The following is a 23,011-nucleotide window of genomic DNA, read 5'->3' on the forward strand; positions in this document are numbered from 1 at the left end:
GTGTTACGCCTGCATCTCAAGAAGGAAAATCAATGCAGGACACCTTAAGAAAACACCTATTCATCAGAGTAGAAAAGAATGGGGATGGGAAGCAGATGTTAGTTTGAGTGGTGCTCTCCTGGATTGCCGATTGGCAATAATTATAATTGGATAATATCTATGTAGCCAGTGGATAACAGTCAAAGGATTTGAAATGTAGATTCAGGGGAGCTGGGGACACATATTCCTATCATTGAGGTAGATGGCGTGACATTTGCATATGTTCATTTGATATATCCAAGAAAATAGAGCAGTCCTCCACTACCAGGAATCTTCCAGATGCATGCTAGTGGGGATGATGGGGTGTATAGCCCACACATTTGGAGGATGCCAAGTTGGGTAAAGCTGCTATAAACATAGTAGGCAAAATAAAATAAAATAAAAGCTTAAATGCTAAACAACTGCGTAAAAATCAATCACTCTCTATTCAGGTAAATGTCATAAGGCAAGCTTTTGTATTCAGACTATTAAGCCTCTCTTCAGCTTGTGCACATCTGGGGGCTAGAAGTGAATCTAAAACATGGAACCAAGCAGCCTAGCCCCGTCCCATATGCCTTCCCGGTCATTCCATTCCTGATCACCCAGCATTGAGCAGGGAAGTCCAAAGGAACAATCTACTGATGTTCACTTGAATTGCAAGTCAAACACTCAGTACAGATGGAGCTCCCAGTCACACACAGCATTCTGACTTTTAGCACTCAACAGGAGAAGACTCTGGGAAAGAAGACATAGGGAACAAGGACCCTCTCGCTCTATTATATACGTGAGGCCTCCCTTGAAAATTATGCAGAAACTTCAGGAGGTCCAGAATGCAGTGACCATACATACATACATACATAAACCTTTATTGGCATTTGATTACAGTAAGAAAAATAGACAATGTAACCAGGGAAGTAAAGAGGGGGAAGGTTAGAACTGAAGTTGGGAGGGATGGGGATTACGGTTTCTCATAAGAATAGTTGACAGAAATTCCGCCACGAGATGGGTAGTGGTTGGAAAGTAATCACTTAGGAGAATTGGGAGGGGGTCAGAGAGGGAGGGAGGGAGGGTTAGGAGAAAAGGGTGTAGCAAGGAAGATCTAAGGGCGGAGTGAGAGGGGCAACGAAGTAAAATATGGGCTACTGTATCTGATTCGCGGAAATAGAGTGGACAGAATCTGTTTGATCGGGGGGTATTGGAGTATCTGCCAAAGTGATAAGCAGATGGGAAGATGTTTAAACGAGCAAGAAGAAAGGCCCTCCTTTTCCTTGGGTCTGTCAGGTGAAAGAGATAACTGGCTGGGTGGCCCAGTAAGGGGGGGAGCCCAAAGTAAGATGGTGAGCAAGTGGGATTTAGATTAAGTAGGAGGGTCCGAGTTTCTTGTTCCAGTAGTTTAGACTTAATGATAAGGTGGGCTTTAGGAAGGTCAAGGTCGGCCAAGGTTTCAGGGGATAGGTCAAGGGTGGAAAGTTTAGCATCTACTAGTTTGAACCAGTTGGATATGTGAGAATCACGAATAAGATCATATAAGATGGAGGTTGGGTGGGAGTTGAGATGAAGTTTCAGCCAAAATTTGAAGGTAGAAATCCAAGCAGAGGTGGAGGGAAGGTGGATACCTAGTTCTAATGCAATCGTGGACAGTCTGATTGAGTTGGGGATCCCCAGGATCTTACGAAGAAATTTAGAGATTGAGCAATCCAGTTCGGAGTTGGCGACTTCAATCCAAACGGGTGCTCTGTACAGTAATTGAGGGACGGATTTGAGTTGGAATGCCTGAAGAGCAGCAGGAATGAATTGGTTGCCTTTGTTGAAAAAGAATCTGACTATGGCGTTCTGGGATAGAAGAGCTGAGGATATGGCAGATTTACGGTGGAGTAACCAAGAGTGGCGGTAGTGAAATGTAACTCCGAGATACTTGAAGGATGATACCTGCTGAAAGCTGAGGTTTTGTATTTTCCATTGGGATGGAGTCCATGATTTGGAGAAGACTAAAATTTTAGTCTCCGCGGAGTTAATGGATAGATGATTTGCAAGACAGTACTCCTGGAAGGTTAAAAGCAGCTTACGGAGGCCGCGCTTGGAGAGAGATAGAAGGACAGCGTCGTCGGCATATAGGAGTAGAGGAATAGGTGAGTTGTTCAGGGAGGGGATGGGAAGGTCAAGAGGGAGTAAGACAGGAGGAAGATCAGCTATATAGAGGTTAAATAAGAGGGGTGCCAGAATGCATCCCTGTCTGACGCCTTTGTGGATAGGAATATCTTCAGTCACGGCGCCAGTGCGGTCTAAACATACGCGACATGAGTTGGAAGAATGTAGTTGTTGGATGAGCGAGAGAAGACGGGGGTCAATATTCCAGTTCATTAGTTTCTTCCATAAGGTGTTCCTGTCTACGGAGTCAAAGGCTCCTTTGAGATCGATGAATGCGGAGTAAAGTTTTGCCTTGTGGGACTGGGAGTATTTATTAACTAGGAAAGAGAGGGTGAAAATATGGTCCAGGGTCGAAGCTCCTGGGCGGAAGGCAATTTGTTCCCTAGTTGGGAGACCAATGTCTTCCGCCCAGGCAGTGAGTTTCTTGAGTAGAGTTTCCCAATAAAGGATAGAAGGCTTATTGGTCTATAGTTGCTGGGGAGAGAGGGGTCGCCTTTTTTATATATTGGGACAATAATTGAATTAAGCCAAGATTCGGGAATGATACCTGATTTATTGACGATGGTGAATAGGTTAGCAAGAGGAATGGACCACCATGTGTGGTTGTTGGTGAGGAACTCTGAGGGAATTCCATCCGGACCGGGGGATTTCCGGGATTTGAGAGTGTGGATAAGCTCAATGATTTCATCGGGTGTAACGGGGGGCCAGTCTAGTAATTCAGGGGAAGGGTGAGGATATTTTATGGAAGGAGTCTGGGTGGAGAAGACGTGGGTGTAGTAGGTTGACCAAGAGGAGGAAGAGATCGGGGTGGGGAGAATTGGGTCTGAGTGGGATAGTGATCTAGAAACAAGGGACCAAAAAAGGCTATGGTTGTTGGAGAGAATTGAATGGTGGAGAAGGCTCCAGTTTTGTTGGGCATATAGATTTTTTTTTTTGCTCAAACAAAGTACGACAGAAATTTTTAAGATAGGAGTAAGTTAGGACAAGGTCGGAAGAGGGGTCTGCAAGGGCTGCGCGGAAAGTTTGCCTGGTCAGTTTCTTGGCTGTCAAACAGTCTGAGTCAAACCAGGATGGACAGTGGGGATGGGTAGGAGGGGGTCGGGAAGGGCTAAGGGATTGGGTGAGGGATTTAATTAGGGACTCATAAACGAGGACAGCCAGGTGAGGGGAGTTGGTCTTGGATAGGGTCTGCTTGAGATCGATCACATCGTTTTTGCGAGTCCAGGCTCTGAAGGACTCTTCAGAGTTATGGGTCCATCTTAGTCTAGGGGGGGTGGGAGGGAGGGGGGTAGGGAGGGAGTCTTCTGACTCAGCAGGAGGGGTAAGGGATAAAAGGGTGATTGTAGGTAAATGGTCACTTTCTGTCCGTATATTGACATGGAAGTCGAGGATTTGGGGGAGGGCTTCAGGGGAAGATAAGGTGTAATCGAGTAAACTGAGAATAGTGAGTGAATTTGCCGGGTAAGTCTTGGTCTAAAGAGCCGTTTAGAACTACTAGATTGAACTCTATAAGGAGATCTACCAGCTTGGAGGTATGTGGGTTAAAGGAACTGTCTTGGGATTGTCTTCGTCTTTGTAATATAGGGGGAATTGAGTCTTCAGGATCCCAGTTCATGTATTGGGCTAGGGCAGAATTGTCCGGGCCTAGTCTGGCGTTGAAATCACCAAGAAGGAGGAGAAAAACAGAAGGGTTGAGTTTGAGAAAGTCAGAGGTAAAATGTTGGATTCCATCCCAGAGCGGAAGGGCGGTAAAAGGGGGGGGGGGGGGAGGAATGTATATGTTAAGTATTAGGGTTTGAGAGGATGTGGTGGAGAGAAGAAAAGCCTGGAAGTAAGACGATTGGGTAGGTTGAAGAGTTAAGAGATGGCTGAGGGAGTGCCGTATTAAACAGCAGGGTCCTACACGGGGGCGACCTTTAGAATGAATTTTAAAGGCTGGAAGGGGGTAAGAGGTGAATCCAGGTATGTAGGGGGGGTTGGACAGCCAGGTTTCTTGAAGAAAAATCAGATCGAATGAAGAGAGGTAATTTAAAAAATCTGAGTCCATATTCTTGTTAGCCCAGCCAGCTATGTTCCATGATATTAGCTTAAGGTGTGTTCGTTGATGGACAGCTGGCAGGGTAGAAAGAATTAGTCAGTCTGGGTAGTCAAGATTTGGAGAATGGTTGGAGGGAGGGATAGAAGTCTGTAAACTATTTGTCCTGAAAGGAGTGTGGTTACTGGAGGGTTCAGGGGGGGTGGAGGGAACAGTTGAGGTAAAAAGGGGAGGATTAGGGAGGGAAGTTTGGGGGGGGGGGAATGGTTTAATTTGGGAGGGATTTGTAAAAGGAGGGGGGAAGGAGTTAGGGTTAGTAAGTTGGGAAGTGGTAGGAGGGGGAACGGGAGCTGTTGCATCCACAAGCAAGAAAGAGCCTGTGTTAGTTGGTTTAACAATATGGCAGATTGGGTAAAGTGAGGGAACAGTACTGGGGGCCTGAACGGGGGTTGGAATGAGATGGTCGTTATTGCCTGGAGGTATAGTAACCAAAGAGGAGGGGGAGTCAAGGAAGGTTGTATTGGGGTTTGATTGGGATATTGAGTGGATGTGGGAGGCAGGTGGGGGTGGGAAGGGGTTGGGATTCACAGAATTAGTCTCAGGAGAGTCAGCTGGAGTGGGGGTATCAATTTTTCCCTCAGGGTTTGAGGAACTCTTCAGAGGGCGGGGGGAGGGGTCGGGGGTGAACAGGGGTTCGGGGTCCTGGTTGGGAAGGTAGCTGATGGGCAGGTCGCTTCCCTTGACTCCTGGATTCGGGCTCTGGGTTTAAGAAGGTTCAAAATTTGAGCATTCTTAAAATGTCTTTGGGTGAGGATCCCGTCGCGACTCAGGATAGAAGAGCGCTGGAACAACATCCTTGGGATCCGACTGGAGTGAAAGGACAACAGAAATCTGTCCGTAGGGTAGGGCGAAGTCAGTCTCACGATCTTTTCAAGGTCAACTTGGAGCAGTTTTATTCTTAGTAGAGATGCCAGGTGGATCTTAGCTAGAGTCAGTCTGTTCCAGTCACGGCGGTGTTGGGCCCGGTTGGTTGCAGTAATAGCAATAGAGTTTGAATCATAAATCAAGGATACCGGTGTTACATAACAGCACTGATGTTACCTGTCTGTCATGGGTTTGGAGGGAAAGTTCCATCCTATGGGGAGTGGAAGGCGGGACATCAGGAGGAGGGGCTGTACTGTATAAATATGTGATGCCTGTGTGGTGAAGAGGAGATGCTGAGACAGACTGTGAGACACTGGGTTGGGACGAAGCAGCAGCTGGGGAAGAAGAAGCTGTTGTGGGAGTCTGGGTGTCTGACAGGGTACTACTGTGTGTCAGAGTACCAACCTGATAAGTTCAGGTGTCTGTGGGTTAGCCAGAACTGATGGGTTCAGGGTCTGTGCTTTAAGTTAAAGGTTCTAGGTGAACCAAACTGTATGCTTGTGTGTGTGAGAATAAGCCACGTTACTTTATTTTATTCACCTGATTGTTTTATTTACCCTGTTTGTATTTAAAATAAACCTTATTCTTTTACTGTTTAAAAATCCATCCCTGGTCTGTGTGACTTTTTATAGGGAATGGTTGGTGGCAGCTTAGTGTAACTGTGTGGTAGATCCCAGTAGGTCTGGGTTTGTCACATTGATTGGTGTCCAGCGTGTGGGATACGACTGGTCCAGTTGTCCAGTGGTCCAGCAAAGCCTTGGCAGGTGTGCCCAGAGCAAGGGGGGTCCAGTCAGGGACAGTCTGAGGCGCGTAGGTAATCTTCTAGGTGTACCTCACGGGGAGGTGCACTAGTAGAAGAACGTGCCAACTGGGGAGACTTAGATTAAGGTGCTCTGAGGCAGCCTGATTTTGGCGGGAAAACGCTGAGGCAAAACTGCGTAGCAACAGCGAGCTAGCTTGCCAGCTGAGAGGCCCAGCAGAGGGGGGTAGGCTCTGACTCGATACTGTTGCAAGTAGTGCTGAAGAACAGCAGCAATCTCTAGGGAGAGCTGGTTCTGAGGCAAGAAGGAAAAAAGTGGTCGTTTTATTTTGAGGCTTGACTTTTTAAAGCAGCCTGTTCTGAGGGGGGATTATGCCCTTGACTCGAAGCAAGATAGCAGACATGAGTGAAGTGAAAGACCCCCAGATTGACCAAGGTTCTGAGGATGAATTTGGCTCAGTGCAAGGTGACAGCACAGGAGAGCAAGACCCAGAACTCAGAAAAATACTCATAGCCCAACAGCATGAACTGAGGGTGAGGGAAATGGAGGAAAGGGAAAGAGAGAAACAGCGGCAATTTGAATTAGAGAGAGAGAGAATGGCGTTTGAATTAAAGAGATTGGAACTGATGAACCAGAACAATAATAATAATAGGGATTCTGAGGGGGGCCAACTGTCTAAGGCTGACCTGAAGAAATTCCCTGTGTACCACAAGGGAGATTGTCCCGAGGTGTTCTTTTCCTTAGTGGAAAGAGCGTTTGTGGACTTCTCAGTGAGGGAAACTGAGAAGATGACCATCATGCGGTCTTTAATCAGTGGTAGCCTGGCTGAGGTTTATGCCGAGATGCCTGAGGAACGGATGAAAGATTTCGCAGAGTTTAAAAAACTGGTGTTTGCAAGACATGGGATAAATGCAGAGCAGCTGAGACAAAGGTTCAGGTCCCTCACCAAGAAGCCAGAACAGACTTTTACCCAAGTGGGGGCCCAATTGGTGAGGCTGCTTGAGAAATGGCTGTCGCAGGAGGGAACAGAGACCTATGAACAGCTTAAAGACTTGATAGCCCTGGAACAGTTCTATTCAGTTCTGCATGGGGAATTGAAATTCCAGGTGAGGGAAAGGAAACCGAAATCTGTGGCAGCAGCCGCAGAAATCGCGGATTTTATCTCCCAAATAAGAAAGCCCTTGGGTGAGGGGAAATCTGTAGGTAAACCCAAAGAAACCTACAGCAAGTACTCTCAGGGACCAGGGAAAAGCCAGCAAGGGGGAGGGGCCCATGGTGAAGGGAAGCCCTCAGGCATGAAACCAAGCCCTCAGAATTTGGAGGGAAAACCCAAACAAGAGGAGAGAGAATCAAAATACACCAGAAAATGCTATTTCTGTCAGGGAAAGGGTCATCTGATCTCAGAGTGTGAGAAATTGAAGCAGCTAAAAGGAATGGTGCCTCAGAATTCTAGTGGGACCAAGCCAAAAGCTGTGTTCTGTGTCCAGAAAGAGCAAAGCTCAGTGTCACTGAGGGAGCCTGTTGCCATGACTACTCAGTCTGGAACAGCTACCTCTGCTGATCAGGCTGAGGAAAATGGTCCTCTTATAGAGGTGAAGCGCTGCTTGCTGGTAAAAACAGATTCTCAGTTGTTTGAGACAGCCGGGGTGGACGTAGGAATACTTGACCGTCAGTATAGGGGGCTGCGGGACACTTGTTCCCAGGTAACCCTGTGCCATCCAGATATCATCCCTAGGGAGTTTATAATCCCAAATGAGAGCATAAAGGTGGCAGGGATTGAGGGGCAGGTAATCTCTCTGCCAGTAGCAGAGGTACCTGTCAACTTTCAAGGCTGGAGGGGAGTTTGGCGGCTAGCGATTTCATCGACTCTGCCAGCAGCCGTGCTCGTGGGAAATGACCTGGCTGAACATGTGAAACGGGTGCTAGTGATTACACGCTCACAAGCCACCACAGGGACAGTTCAGGGGGGTAATGATGAGCCCGAGACGGAAGCAGAGGGGAGTTCAGAAGCTGTGGTGGAAACCTTAACCACAGACAGCAGATTTGGACAGGAGCAAAAGGCAGACGCCACTCTCCAAAAGTGTTTTGAACAGGTGACTGACGCCCAGCTAACACCTGAAACCCCAGTGAGATTTCTGGAGAAAAAGGGGATTTTATATAGAGAAACCCTGAGGAATATCTCAAAAGGGGGAGATGGGATCAGAAGTCAGCTGGTGGTACCTGAAAAGTATCGCCCCATGATCTTACAAAGGGGTCACTCTGACATGTTTGCTGCACACTTAGGGGTGAAAGGGCCCCTTGATTTGATCAAACAAATTTGGGAGCAGGTCACCCAGGATGACCCACAAGACGTTGTGACATACATAGACACCTTGATGAATGACCTAAGGAGAAATCTAGAGCTGGCAGCAGAAAACCTGCAAGCTCAGAAGGTCAGACAGAAAACATGGTATGACCACAAAGCTAGAGAGAGGCACTTTGACCCAGGGGAGGAAGTGCTTTGGCTTAGGCCCTGCAGAGAGAACAAACTGCAGCTCAAATGGGCAGGACCATATAGGGTCATGTCCAAGATGTCAGACCTGAACTACCTTATAGAGCAGGAGGAGAACCAAGCAAGGAGGGTGGTTCATGTGAATGCCCTAAAACCCTACTACAGAGGGGAACAGAGGGTTTTATTCGCGATAAAAGTAGCTGAGAGTGAGGAAGCTGAATTACCCTTCTGGGAGGGTAGAGGTTAAGTGCAGCAGGGCTAACAGTAAAGGCCAGCAAGTGTCAGCTGGGTAGCCCAGAAATAAAATACTTAGGTCACATGGTAGGGGGAGGAATGATAAAACCCCTGGAGGCCAAAATAGAAGCTGTTCGAGATTGGCCTAGACCCACCACCAAGAGAAAAGTCAAATCATTTCTTGGGTTGGTGGGCTACTACAGAAAGTTCATCCCGAGGTTTAGCGAGATTGCGGCTCCGCTGACCGATCTGACGAGGAAGAAGACTGATGACCGCATCCCGTGGACCAGCGACTGTGAGGCGGCGTTCCAGAGGTTGAAGGAGGCGTTAATCAACTATCCTGTGCTGCGCGCTCCAGACTTCGACCGGGAGTTCATCATCTACACAGATGCGTCTAACAGCGGGGTAGGAGCAGTTCTGTGCCAGGAGGATGAGAATGGTGACCAGCATCCAGTGTCCTACCTGAGTAGGAAACTTCAGAAAGGTGAGAGACATTTGGCAACCGTGGAGAAGGAGTGTTTGGCCATAGTCTACGCGATCCAGAAGGCCAAGCCTTACATCTGGGGAAGACATTTTATTCTGTGTACTGACCATTCACCATTGCAATGGTTAAAGACGATGAAAACCCACAATAGCAAACTTATGAGGTGGGCTTTAAACCTACAGGACTATGACTTTGAAGTGAAGGTGGTCAGAGGGTCAGTGAACTGTGTTGCTGACGCCTTATCAAGAAGACCTGAAGACTGAAGACGGCGAAAGAACATGGACTATATGTATATAATGAAGACAAAAAGTTAAAATGTACCTGGTTTTAAATTGGTTTGTATTAATAAAGGTAAAATTGATGTAATGCATATGGTAAATGTTTGAAATGCCTATTTGCTATGTTTAACTTGGAGTGTAAGTATATGTAAGTATTATAGGGTATGTATAACTGTTGTTGTATGTTTTATACAGGTTGTTTTTTTGGTGAAAAGCACCTTAGCTTTCCCCCTACAAAACAACTTATAAAGAGGGGAGGTGTTACATAACAGCACTGATGTTACCTGTCTGTCATGGGTTTGGAGGGAAAGTTCCATCCTATGGGGAGTGGAAGGCGGGACATCAGGAGGAGGGGCTGTACTGTATAAATATGTGATGCCTGTGTGGTGAAGAGGAGATGCTGAGACAGACTGTGAGACACTGGGTTGGGACGAAGCAGCAGCTGGGGAAGAAGAAGCTGTTGTGGGAGTCTGGGTGTCTGACAGGGTACTACTGTGTGTCAGAGTACCAACCTGATAAGTTCAGGTGTCTGTGGGTTAGCCAGAACTGATGGGTTCAGGGTCTGTGCTTTAAGTTAAAGGTTCTAGGTGAACCAAACTGTATGCTTGTGTGTGTGAGAATAAGCCACGTTACTTTATTTTATTCACCTGATTGTTTTATTTACCCTGTTTGTATTTAAAATAAACCTTATTCTTTTACTGTTTAAAAATCCATCCCTGGTCTGTGTGACTTTTTATAGGGAATGGTTGGTGGCAGCTTAGTGTAACTGTGTGGTAGATCCCAGTAGGTCTGGGTTTGTCACAACCGGGTTCTTGGGAAGCCTCGTAGAAGAAAGGGGGTTAAAATGGACAGGTAAGGGTGGTTTTGGTAGAGTCTTAGAGTCCCGGGAGTGGGGTGCACCCTTTGTGGAAAGTGAGGAGGAAGCAGTTCTCGTCTCCTTTAAAAGATCTTTTAAAAGGCTCACCACATCTTCCAAGTAGGAGAAGGCCGAGTTAATCGTGGAGGTGACCTTGAGGAAATGCTGGAACAGTAGGTTATCCAGATCTGGAGGCTGTTGAGAAGCAGGATTTATAGCAGGAAACTGCTGCTGGGAGGATCGAAGGTGACTGGTAAGAGAGATAGTAGTAGGCTGTGATGCAGCAGTCTGAAAGGAGGGAGGGGGAAGGGGAGCGTCCGTCGGAGCAGATTCATCAGTGGAGAGGTGGAGAGACGGGAAAAGAAAACTTTCCAGTCTTGTTTGTTTGAATCTCGGGATGAGGAAGTTTGGATGAGGAAGTTTGATCATATCACCTCAAGTCTGGTTTGCCTGCACTGGTTAGCAGTCACCTTCTGTACCAGGTTGAAGGTTCTGGTTTTAACATACAAAGCCCTCAGCAGTTTGCGACTTGACTACTTTTCTGAGGTTTTCTAACTAGATTGGCTACCTGTCTGACTTGGTCCTCACAGGCCTCATACCTGTGGGTATTGACACCTTGAGAAGCCCAGAAAATATCAACTAGGAACCGAGCTTTCTCAGAAGTGATGCCCTACTTATGGAATGCTCTCCGTGTCTTTAAAAAGCTCTTTAAAACAGAGTTGTCTAGGGAAGCTTTTGGAGAGTCTCTCTCCAATTATTTGGGAAAGTTGAGGAAAGAGAAGAGGAATTTTGCACTGTGCATTCTGAAATTTTTATTTGTCACAATCTTGGTTTGTGCGTTTATTTTTGGGATAGCTTAGTGTTTTAGTGCAATTTTATCATTTATGTTTCTCTTTTTTTTTTGGTTGTACACCACCCTGAGTAGCAGTTTGCTAGATGTGTGGTATACAAATTGAATAATAAATATGAATAATAATATATATTTTATGAATTCAGGCAAATACTTGAACAGGGCTTCTCTTCTTCTCTTGAAGCTTGGATTTTCCATACAGAGACGTTATCACTAGTCTTTTTCAAAATTTGCTTGCTCTGCTTGCCACATCACTGTGATAGTCGTCCAGGCCCAGGACATTGATTATTTAGCTCATAAAAGTAGAGATGAGATTTTTAGCATTCTAGGGCTTTCACTCCCAGAAGTTGCATACAGGCTCCCAGTTTGACTTCTGATTTTGGGAGAGGAGAAAGAAAAAAGGCACAAGAGATGTCTTTCTACCACCATTGCCCACTTCATTCCATGTGCATTAGCTGAGGGGAAGGGAATCCCCCCTTGGCTCCATTGCTTGCTAAGAATTGCCCTAGTGCACCATGGGAAGGTAGTTGTATCAGACCTCTAGATTTCCCTAGGAATTCTATAGGGATTTATAGACCTCCTAGGCAAAAAACAGAAGCCTATGTTTCATCATAGCTGACAATATCCTAGAATGAAAGCAGACAATCATTTGGCAAGCATTTTAAAACTCATCTGGGTATCTCAGTATAAGTATTTTCATTGATGCAATCATTCCAAGCAATTCCTATGTTTATTGATTCCACGTCTTTTATTTTTACATAGCTTTTATGCTCTATATTTCAAAATAATATAGTCCAAAATATATTGAAGACAGTCATACAATTGTGAGAAAACTGTAGTCCAAATGCTGCAAACACTTTCTTAAACACAGAAGAAATTTCAAAGTTCTCATAATAGGAAATTATAAAATAAAAAGCATTTCGGAGCCTCTAAGAGGTCTTTCCCTCACATTTTTATTTATTACATCTTGCTCCCTTTAATGTTTATAAGACAACCAGGCATATTTGACAGTCCAGTGAGAGGCTCCCCCTATTGAGTTTAATGGGTAGTGAGACTATCCTCCTGATGTTTCAGAGATCATTCATTCATATGGTCTCCATAGGTTGAAGGTGCCTTGATGGCACATTACTACTACTATCATAGGAAGTTGCACTATCACAGAATCATTGTAGGGTTGGAAGGGACCTTGGAGGTCTTTTAGGTCAACCCCCTGCCCAAGGCAGGAGATCTCATACCATCCCAGACATATGGCTGTCCAATCTTTTCTTGAAAACCTCCAGTGATGGGGCACCCACAACATCGGGAAGCAAGCTGTTCCACTGCTTAATGGTTCTCACCGTCAGGAAATTCCTCCTTATTTCCATGTTGGATCTCCCTCTGACAAGTTTCCACCCACTGGTTCTTGTCCTACCTTCAGGCCCAATGGAGAATAAATTAATGCCTTCTTCCCTGTTGCAACCCTTCAGATATTGGAAGACTGCAATTATGTCTCCCCTCAGTCTTCTCTTTGTTAAGCTAAACATACCTAGTTCTTTTAGTCGTTCTTCATAGGACTTAGCCTTCAGTCCCCTTATCATCTTTGTTGCTCTTCTCTGGACCCCTTCCAGGGCCTCGGCATCTTTTTTGTATTGTGGTGACCAGAACTGGACACAGCACTCTAAGTGCTGCCTCACCAGCATGGTATAGAGTGGTACTATCACTTCCTGTGAACTTGATGCTATCCCCCTGTTGATGCAGCCTAGGACTCTGTTGGCTTTCTTGGCAGCTGCAGCACAACGCTGACTTATCCTTAGGCGGTGGTCCACCAGGACACCTAAATGTCTCTCACAGGTACTACTATTGTACTGTTACTGCTACTGCTACAACGACGACGACGACGACGACGACGACGACGACGACGACGATGATGATAATAATAATAATAATAATAATAATAATAATAATAATAATAATAATAATAATAATAATAATAATAATAATAATAATAATAATAATAATAATAATAATAATACAGAATTTGATAATTGCAAATAGATGCACTGATTTCACTTTAGGTTGAATAAGATACCTGGAATTGACCAATTTCTTCATGTCTGGGATGGAAAGTCCTTGAGGTTAAAAAAAAAAATCCAATGTAAGGAAAAGTGAAACTGACACATCTCCCCGTTCCTGTTTCTATATGTTCTGTTAACACCGTGTGGAGTGATTTTATGGTTCTGGAGGGCAATATGAAGACCTGAAGTTTGCTATATTTTGTTTACATAAACTAGTGTGGTGGCATATCCAGTCTTGTTACTTTTCCCCACCATCCCCAGCATCCTTGGTTACATTTTTGATCCATTCTTTTCTCCTGAATTCAGGGCAAAGTGGATAGGATCAATCTTGCAGAGTAGAGTTTGGAGTGAGTACAGATGTTTTATCAAGCCCAGGAAATTCTGTTTGGCAAGCATGATAATTTCTCTCTGCTGCTAGACATATATGATATATGGCTCTATTTTGTTATGAAGTATTACTAGACTCGGAGAATAACAACTGGGACAACAACCCATGGACATTTCTATAACTTGTGTACATTTATTTTAGGGTGTCTTCTTAACTGCAGCAGAAGACGTATGTTCCTTGGCTGTATAATACATAATCAGTTTTTAAAACAAAAGAACAGATACAAGGGTTAATTAGTCTTATAATGGCTCCTTTTTGAAAACCTCCTTTCTACCTTAAAAAAAAAGCTGATGATGCAAAGTATACCTTGGCGTCTTACACTATAACCAACCAGCGCTCTGTGGAAAGGGCTTCTTTTTTTATGGCTACATATTAAAAGTAAACCAGCTTGTGCCAGGTTTGGATAAAAGGCTATTTATTTTGACCAATTTGATAGCTGCAGTTTTCGGTAATTGAATTTTCTGTGGTTAGAGAAGCAGTAATCTTAGAAACCAAATAAATATTTTTTAATAAAATGGAACACTGAGAAACCCTATAATAATGTAAAAAATGTAGCCACTTATGGATGGATAAATATTTTAAGAAATTTACATTTCACCCAATCCTTTTGGGCTATCACTTCCTTGGAAATTTAAAGCAGTGCAAATTTGGGGTGTACGCTGGGTGTGCAATGGAGAACTTCAAGCTAAAACAGTTGACAAATAGGGTACTGGCTTGCAGCTATCTCCATCAAAGGACAATAGTTCCCCTCTTACACTGTATTTACTTGTCATGATGCAAGAAGGATTATTTGTTGTTTTTGCCTTAGTTGGATTTACAAAAGGACTAATTCATTGATGATACAACACTTGTCATTTCCGTTCGTGCTGTTATATGACCTGGTGCAGCCAGAGGCATCCATGTGAAACAGAAAGTGTTTTTGCATTTATTTTTAGCTAGATGAGGAACCTAAAACATGTAAGATGAACATAAGGGCTCTGTGTGTTCACAATAAAGGTCTCTGTAGTGCATCGTCCCGCTTCCAACATTGGCCAGCCACAATTCCCTGCAGATCCCATACAGTGGGGGTTGGCACTTGTCTCCCCACCTTAGGTGGCAGGAGAGTTAGCTCTGTTCCTAGTGAAGACTGGAGGGATAAGGTTGGCTTGAAGTCTCCAAGCAATGTACTTGACTGTTGGAGAGGACTCCTCTGGATAAGTCCTCTGTCTACGCCACCAGTCATCTTTCTCCCTCTTTCTATCCCTCTGTTCTTATTTCCTACTTTTAGATGTCCTCTTTCTTTCCTTGCCATATTTCTCAAGAACCCCAGCTCTTACATGCCCTTTCCCCTGACCAGGTAGATTGTGAAGGAAAAGAGGATATGTAGAAGAATCTGATGAAATCTCAAAAACAAGAAGAACAGAAATGTGGTGCTGGATCATCAGACCAAGCCTTCTGGAACTAGGAACATTATTTTTCAGGTTGGAAAATTGAAAAGTAACTTTTTGCATCTCTCACTATGACAGAGCCCAGGAGCATTACTGATGCTTCCCCAGTCATGTAAGGGATCACGTGGGTTATTATCAAGCCATTATTGTTATGGTTATACACACATGCACGGTACAGAAAAATACTCTCTACTTCCTCTCAGTGGCCAATTGCAATATTTACCTTCAACACATAAAGGTGCAAAAGCAAATATCTGAAGCAAAAAATAAAAAATAAAAAAGCAGAGACAGGGTTCCCCTTCCTCTATGGATACGACTGCAACTTCACACACAGATATCCATTCTCTCTTTTCTAAAAGATTTCTGCATTCTGCCATATGCATTTCTCTCATTAGGTCCTAGGCAAAAGAACAACTACAACAAAACACCACAAGCAAACAAAGAAACAAACAAAAACAAAGTGAGCTTGGAATGCCTATTCTCTGGGCTGCTCGAGATGTTTGGTTGCCTGAGGTGACGTAGAAAGTGGCACCATCTCCACCCACCTACGGTAAGTTGGAGAGCACTGAAGCCAGCCAAGTTATTTTGGCATGGGGAGTTGAATCCTTGGAGTACCTCTCTCCAGCTCTAAAAGAAATTTATGATAACAGATAAAATAAGGAATAATTTGCTTGCCTTTTATGAAGATGGAACACCTTCCTTGCTAGCAACTACTCACAAGTGGATATAAAAATAAAATTCCATCCATGATTATAACTCACAGTTTTGTTTTGTTTTTTATGGGGTGGTGGCAGGGGCTATGTATGAAGGCAATTCATGGGAAAAAAAATCTCCCAATTATATATATTTAATTGAAAGAATTCTGTTTTATGCCCAGAGTAATCCTCCTAGACTAGCTGGAGTCAATTAGGTGAAATTGACTCAGTCGGACTATTGATGAAGAAGCAACAATATTATGATCAGTAACAGCTCAGCGGTTTAGGTATCTGGCGACAGAGTCACAAGTTGGGAGTTCAATTCCCCACTGTGCCTCCAGGGAATAGTGCCAGCCTGTGTGGCCTTGGGCAAGCTGCAGAGTTACAAATATCTCCAGTGAATGGAATAGTAAACTACTTCTGAGTACTCTCTACCTGGGAAACCCTGAAAAGGGTTATAAATTAGATTTGACTTGGCTGGTTCATTTAGTCGTTTAGTCGTGTCCAACTCTTCGTGACCCCATGGACCAGAGCATGCCAGGCCCTCCTATCTTCTACTGCCTCCCGGAGTTGTGTCAAATTCATGTTGGTTGCTTCAATGACACTGTCCAACTATCTCATCCTCTGCCATCCCCTTCTCCTCTTGCCTTCACACTTTCCCAACATCAAGGATCTGTCCTTCCAGTGAGCACTCAGGGTTGATTTCCTTTAGAATTTATAAGTTTGTTCTCCTTGCAGCCCAGTAAGCTTTCTTTATGGTCCACCTCTCACTTCCATACATCACTACAGGAATAACCATAGCTTTGAGTATTTGGACTTTTGTTGGCAAGGTGATGTCTCTGCTTTTTAAGATGCTGTCAAGGTTTGTCATCACTTTCCTCCCAAGAAGCAGGTGTCTTTTAATTTCATGGTTGCTGTCTCCATCTGCAGTGATCATGGAGCCCAAGAAAATAAAATCTGTCACTGCCTCCATATCTTCCCCTTCTATTTCCCAGGAGGTGATGAGACCAGTGGCCATGATCTTAGTTTTTTTGATGTTGAGTTTCAGGCCGTTTTTTGCACTCTCCTCTTTCACCCTCATTACAAGGTTCTTTAGTTCCTCCTCACTTTCTGCCATCAGAGTGGAATCATCTGCATATCGGAGGTTGTTGATATTTTTTCCGGCAATCTTAATTCCAGCTTGGGATTCCTCCACTCCAGCCTTCCGCATGTTGTATTCTCCTATAAGTTAAATAAGCCAGGGGGCAATATACTGCTTTGTTGTATTCCTTTCTCAAATTTGAACCAATCAGTTGTTCCATATCCAGTTCTAACTGTTGCTTCCTGTCCCACATATATGTTTCTCAGGAGATAGATACCTTATCTATCTCCTGAGAAACCTATATTGACTTGGCAGCACATGATTATTATTAATACTGTTTTCTTAAGGCCATTTTAGAATGGCTAACTGTAATAAGGATAGCCTCCAATAATTGCCTTGCTTACATGACACATGAATGCTTCAGTCACCAATTACACTGCAATTAAAAAGGAAATTCCATTGTCCCCCTCACTAATCACCAAAATAGCGAGCAACAAAAACAATAACTACATTTAATGTATCAACACGAAGCTCTGATTCACACAACAGTCACCTACTTGCCTGTATGAAACCTACAAGCAGGAAGGGATGTGCTCTCATATTCCACATCAACTAATGTACAAAGGCACATGGCTTCTGACTTGAATGGAACTTAAGGCCAGGGATATATGCCCATGGTTGCCATCTTTGAAAGCGTGTTCCCCTCTCCCTTCATATGGTATTGACAGAATATCCTCTCTGGGCCTCCATAGCCCTTCTGAGGATCTTAGAGCAGATGTTCCCTGTCTTGGGTAGCCCAGATGTTCTTGGACTATAAATCCCAGAAACCCTGGCCACCACAGCCAGTGGTGAAGGCTTCTGTGAACTGCAGTTCAAGAAAGCCAAGGTTACTTATGGTTGAGAACCACCATTGTACAAAATATTCTAGAAGAGTGGAATGTGATGAGCTGCCCTAGATTTTCCAATCATTGCCTCAGTGTTCCATTTACAGATGTTAGACTGCTGTCTTTCCCTTTACAAAAAGGGAGTTCACTGAGATGGCTTGTGGGTCTTTTTATTTTCACTTTCCATGTGCTCTCGTCTCAGCATGATTGATCCATTATTCAATTAAGGCAGTCCTGGCTCAATAGTAACCACCGTGCTTCAGTCTGTGCCTTTTTTACGTTGATGAAAACCAAAACCCAGGTGGTTTTCAGCATTATGCTTGGTGGAAATCAGGTATGAAATTACCTGTTTATTAATGATGTGTCAAGAAAATGGCATGCTAACAGCCAGCTCCTGCTCAAGCGGTGCTAATATAAAAATGGCAGGCATGCCTTATACATAATATGTATTCCACAGAACTATAACTCCTTGCCTCTGGGACACAATTGAGATCCAGATGTTTTGTCTCATGGTTTCTATTCCAGAGCAGAAATAATTTGAAATAAAATGAATTTAGGTTCAAGTCAATATTGTTGTACCTTTCTTTAATGTGGTATAAGAAAACAATTAGCAAGCATTGAGTAAAGCAGCAGTCCCCAACTTTTTTCAGTCCGCAGACCTGCTGGAGAAGGTGGGGCACCTCTCGAGCTCATGCACATGCGTGAACAAGCACGTGCACTCTCTTGCACAGGCAGGCGTGTGCCCATGTGAACATCACACCGCTGTTTGCACATGCACACAAGCGCAGGGGCATTCATGCACATGCACAAACAGTGGTGCGGCACTCGCAGGGGCATACAAGAGCATGCACGTAGCCACAAATGGGCTGTGTGGGGCTGAGTGCATGCAGGGGGGGGCGGGAAGTCTGTCTCGGCAGCCCAGTCCGGCTCAGGCCATGGACCGGTACCAGGCCACAGACCAGGGATTGGGGACCTCTGGTGTAAAGGATTCCTGCTACATAAGCTATTAATTTAAATTATATTTAGTAGTAGAAGATCTTCCTGTTATTCATAGCAGTAGATAAAACTTCTTCCTAAATCTTCTACTACTGCTCCTAGTTGTGGGGCCCACATTCCTCCAGAAGAGGAATGTGCTAGAGTTCCAAGAGCCAAGTTAGAGAAAAGGTCCAGTGTCCCATTCAGTCACCCTTCTGAGGTCTGTCTGCTCTATAGGTCAAGAAAGGAAGGCAAGGGCTTGAGTGAAGCTGAAGATTAGCTGCCGCTCTCTGAAGAGCCAAACCAGTTGAACCCTGCTCATGAGTTAGGACTCAGGCCTATGTCATTCTTTGGGACTCATGAAGAGTCAAGAGAAGCTAGACCAAAAGTTAGTTGGGTTCCCTCTTGCTCCCTCCCTCTCTGTCTCTCTCTGTCTTGTCTTACAAATTTATTTATTTATTTATTAGATTTCTACCACGTCCATTCTAGACCAAAGGTCTTTTTTAGATTAGGCATCCTTCAGTCTTGAGAGACTATGGTAAGTGTCCTCTCCAGAGCATGAAGCCTGGGTAAAATAATATGGAGGATAGGCTGTTATCCAAGCAGCAAATTCCCCCTCTCCATGTCGGCACCAATAGTCCAATGGAAAGGCAAGAGCCAATACAACTGGTTCCCACAATATCTCAGGAATTGCCAGAACAACACGAACTGCCTCCAGGACTCTGGCTCTGGATTTTGCCTCGAGGTTAACTCCTGAAGCCTTTTCCATCAGTGGATATAGCCACAAGGCAGTGGAGGTTTGATATCAGAGTTTTCCTTTTCCTAGATGGGCTGCCTTCCAAGGCTGACGAGTCCCACGTACCTGGCACCAATGGTCTACTACAAAGAATATTACTGTGAATATTCTGTACCCATGCACAAATATGTATCTTGCAAAATTCATTTCCATGATAAAATGGATGAATATAATCAACCCAGAACAATTTACTCGTCCTTCCTTTCCCCTCTCTCTCCCTGCCCACCCATACCTATATAGTACCTGTAAATATGCACATATACTGTGTGAATTTAAAAATAAGGGCAGAAATGATTTTTTTTTAATTGAAAAGCTAAAAGAAAGAAAAACATTACTTCTTTTCCAGTGCAAATCCTTACTTTTTAGTTCTGTTGATACTTAGAAATGTCCTTGATGGATGTGATGGAAAGAATAGTCCAGGGCTTTCACCTGTGCCATGTGGCAAGATAGCTGTCCCATTTCAGCTCCAACTGTACATAGCTGGTGGAGAATGTCTGAAGGGCTGCATAGATGGACCCTTGTATATGGATGACAAGGCAAAGGAATTCTCTAGTAAAAGTTCAAGGAACAGTAATTGAAGAGTTTTTGCTTTTGTCTTTTTAATTGAGTGATCCTTTCCCTCGCAACTGAGTTGTACTTTCTTACCCCAGTGATAAACAATCCATAAAAAGGAGGCTTTCTTCAAAGTCTATTTAAGTTCGCACCTCTGGACCAGTTCCAGAACTGGAAAAGATCAAATGATAAAATAACTTTTGGCTTGAAATTTGGCCTGTCACTTTAAAAGCATGCAAACATAAAAATGCTCATTTATGTCCTACTTTATAAGCACCGCTGGGGGTTAGATATGTAATTGTTGGACCCTTTCAGACACTACTATTTGTGATTTAAACCTGGTTTGAAAATAGAGACTATTGTACACACTACATTTAAATGCATTATATCTCTTTATTAAATAAAGATAGCCAACTCAACTTATTCAGTTGAGTTGGGCTGTTTTTATTTTTTGATGTGCACGTTATGTAAATTTATGTACCTGATTATGCAAATTGCTCCCTTCTGTTCAGGTTTTTGGCAAGCCAATCTGTCTCCTTCCCTCGGCATGGAACATTTTCCATGTGCGTGTGTCTTTGAATTCTGGTTTCAGTTGAAGAGACTCTCTCTAGGATGTGAAATAGGACCCATCACCCAAGGGCCAACATACAGGGCATACTTGCCATGTGGAATAATGTTCCTGAATGAAAAACCTGCTTTTTACATTTCCACTCTGTTTTTTTATTTACTTTTTCGTATGTTTTTCCTAAGATTGCTCAGTGTTTTCCACAAATCTCATTTAGTTATTATGAGGATTTTATATTTTGAGTCAAGTAAGCATTGTATATAGGTGCCCTATTGTTTACTTCTACCAACATCCAGGAATTGGGATGAGGTGGGGTTGAGGGGAAGCACATTGGCTCATATGAAGGCCGGCTACAATGGAATAACACTGAGAGCAAAGTGTGTATACCTCACAGCCACATCTTTAAGACACTATAAAAATATAGTAAGAATCCACTGATATGAGCCTTAGTGAGTTGAGCAATTGTCGGTCAAGCCAAAGGTCCTCCCAGTGCTCTGCTAGTCAACTGAGGATGCTATACCCCTGTTATCATATCAAACAGAGGAAGCTGATGGGGAGGGAAAGACTTGCAAGACATGCAGTCTGCATTCTGCTTTAATATTGTAAGCTGCCTTGTAGACTCTTGAATAAAAAGACTGAGTATAAATACTTTAAATGAATGAATGAATGAGTGAAGATAGCTACTGCAGTGTAGTGGATTGAGTGATCGACTAGAATTCTGAAATATATGGGGTGCCTCTGTGAGAAAATATCCAGGGAGTCTTCTCTTCCCATGAGATGGCCAAAGTATTGGAGCCTCAGCTTCAGGATCTGTCCTTCCAGTGAGCACTCAGGGTTGATTTCCTTTAGAATTGATAGGTTTGTTCTCCTTGCAGTCCAGGGGACTCTCAAGATCCTCCTCCAGCACCACAATTCAAAAGCATCAATTCTTCAGCATTTTGCCTTCTTTATGGTCCAGCTCTCACTTCCATACATCGCTACTGGAAAAACCATAGGTTTGACTATGTGGACCTTTGTTGGCAAGGTGATTGTCATGCACCCCCCCAGTGTCCCCTGTATGTTTTACCACTCACACAGGTTCACCTTTGGACACAACTTGTTCTTTTCACCCTTTTTTGCTGCCACCAGAAGGTATTACCCCCACTGTACCACTTATGAATCTCAGACTATTGCTGCCAAATATAACAAGGTTTATTTAAGGATTAGTAAGTAAATCACAGAAGGAAAATCATGGATGTCCTATTATTATGCATTCAATAAATGTGGATATAATTACATGTACGCTTGTTTGAAATTATTCACTTTAATGAAGGTCTCAATATATTCCAACAGTCTATTTCCTATTCCTTTTAAATCGTTTGTATTTTATAACACACCAACATTCCAATATCTTGTCCAAACACTTCTCTCTAACTGCCTCTCTGGCTCTCCCAGTTCTCTTGACTCTGCATCTCCTGTCCTGTTATAGGCTGCTGCATTAGAGCTCTACAATGACTGACAGGAGTGACGTGTGGGCTGTTCGCCGCAGTGATGTCTCTGCTTTTTAAGACGCTGTCTAGGCTTGGCATCGCTTTCCTCCCAAAAAGCAGGTGTCTTTTAATTTCGTGGCTGCTGTCACCAACTGCAGTGACCATGGAGCCCAGGAAGTTAAAATCTGTCACTGCTTCCATATCTTCCCTTTCTATTTGCCAGAAGGTGATGGGACCAGCGGCCATGATCTTAGTTTTTTGGATGTTGAGCTTCAGACCATTTTTGGCACTTTCCTCGTTCACCCGCATTAAGAGGTTCTTAAATTCCTCCTCCCTTACTGCCATCAGAGTGGTATCATCTGCATATCGGAAGTTGTTGATATTTCTTCCGGCAATCTTAATTCCGGATTGTGATTCCTCCAGTCCAGCCTTTCGCATGATGTATTCTGCATATAAGTTAAATATGCAGGGAGACAATATGCAGCCTTGTTGTATTCCTTTCCCAATTTTGAACCAATCAGTTGTTCCATATCCAGTTCTAACTGTTGTTTCCTGTCCCACATATAGATTTCTCAGGAGATAGATAAGGTGATCAGGCACTCCCATTTCTTCGTTTGCAGTGGTCCACACAGTCAAAGGCTTTTGCGTAGTTGATGAAACAGAAGTAAATGGTTTTCTGGAACTCTCTGGCTTTCTCTATAATCCAGCACATGTCAGCAATTTGGTCTCGAGTTCCTCTGCCCCTTCAAAATCCAGCTTGTACATCTGGGAGTTCTCAGTCCACATACTGCTGAAGCCTATCTTGGAGGATTTTGATCATAACCTTGCTAGCGTGTGAAATGAGTGCAATTGTACAGTAGTTGGAGCATTCTTTAGCACTGCCCTTCTTTGGGATTGGGATGTAGACTGATCTTTTCCAATCCTCTGGCCACTGTTGAGTTTTCCAAACTTGCTGGCATATTGAATGTAGCACCTTAACGTCATAATCTTTTAAGATTTTAAATAGTTTGACTGGAATGCCATCACCTCCACTGGCCTTGTTGTTA

The 23,011-nt window shown here is 43.8% G+C and overlaps 1 long non-coding RNA gene across 1 annotated transcript in view; it reads left to right on the forward strand.

The window, feature by feature from the left end:
- Positions 1 to 23,011, forward strand: part of LOC144586312 (uncharacterized) — a 62,504-nt gene that overhangs the window by 23,165 nt on the left and 16,328 nt on the right. The window lies entirely within an intron of this gene.

The sequence above is a fragment of the Pogona vitticeps genome, chromosome 2 (genome assembly GCF_051106095.1).
Source record: "Pogona vitticeps strain Pit_001003342236 chromosome 2, PviZW2.1, whole genome shotgun sequence".
NCBI classification, from domain to species: Eukaryota; Metazoa; Chordata; class Lepidosauria; order Squamata; family Agamidae; genus Pogona; species Pogona vitticeps.